Here is an 815-nt window from a genome sequence, read left to right as displayed (position 1 = left end):
AAAATAACATAGAAAAGCTTATTTATTATTTTTTAAAAAGCATAAATAAAAAAGAACACGTATCTTATTTTTATTTGGTATGATGTGGCAATGTAACGGTTTCCGTTAAGTCATTTAACGGAAAATGAGTTCAAGGAGTAAAATATTATTTTGGCATACCCTATGGACCTATAAATTAATTTTTAAACCACATGGAGTGATTTGTAAATTAAGCCAACAACAGAGACCAATTTTGCATTTATCCTTTATATTTTTATACAAAACAAAATAAATTAGTTTTAGATCTCGTTGCGGAGGGGTGCATAAATATGGCTTATATTTATATTTATGCATAAATATGCATAAATTTTCTTATTAAATTTTGAAACATAGCTTATTTTATACGGCTTAGATGAGATGAACACATGAAATTTATGAATTTAAAAATCTCAAATTTAAAGGAAATTCTAAGAGATCTCAATCCGCATAAATATATTGGATTGAAATTCCTCAAAATTTTTAAAATATAAGATTCTCATATTTTGAAATTTGAACCATCCAAATAAAGTAGTAGAGATTTATATGTTACCGAAGTAATTTTAGTTTACAATATGCTAAACTTACTTGCCTCGGTAATACACAAACAAACATTTACATTTGTTTAGACCGTTAGATGTAATGGAAGGAGAATCTCAAAAAAAAAAAAAAAAAAAAAATCAAACTAGTGACATCTACTTTCCTAACCAATTGAACTGCCATTTGAAGATAATAATCTCATATTTTAAAAAATTTAAAGGGATTCAAATCCAAGTATACTAATAAAAAATCAACACAAT

This window comes from Corylus avellana, chromosome ca10, assembly GCF_901000735.1.
Source record: "Corylus avellana chromosome ca10, CavTom2PMs-1.0".
Classification (NCBI taxonomy): Eukaryota; Viridiplantae; Streptophyta; class Magnoliopsida; order Fagales; family Betulaceae; genus Corylus; species Corylus avellana.
Note: the sequence above shows the minus strand (reverse complement) of the source record.